Source organism: Limulus polyphemus, unplaced genomic scaffold (genome assembly GCF_000517525.1).
Source record: "Limulus polyphemus unplaced genomic scaffold, Limulus_polyphemus-2.1.2 Scaffold4293, whole genome shotgun sequence".
Classification (NCBI taxonomy): domain Eukaryota; kingdom Metazoa; phylum Arthropoda; class Merostomata; order Xiphosura; family Limulidae; genus Limulus; species Limulus polyphemus.
This window is the reverse complement of record NW_013669903.1, coordinates 4,399-4,759: the sequence shown is the minus strand read 5'-3', so window position 1 is coordinate 4,759 and position 361 is coordinate 4,399.

Here is a 361-nt window from a genome sequence, read left to right as displayed (position 1 = left end):
GTTTCTTTAGTACTAGTTTTCATGGGGCAATACTTTGGCTAGAAGCCAGATAACAAAGAGGTTTCTTTAATAGTGGTTTTCATGGGGCAATACTTTGGCTAGAAGCCAGATAACAAAGAGGTTTCTTTAGTACTAGTTTTCATGGGGCAATACTTTGGCTAGAAGCCAGATAACAAAGAGGTTTCTTTAGTACTAGTTTTCATGGGGCAATACTTTGGCTAGAAGCCAGATAACAAAGAGGTCTCTTTAGTAGTGGTTTTCATGAGAGCAATACTTTGTCTAAAAGCCAGAATACAATTTAATCAGTCATTAAAGAACATTCACAGTTTATAAATTAAACATGTTAAAACAAAAAACTTAC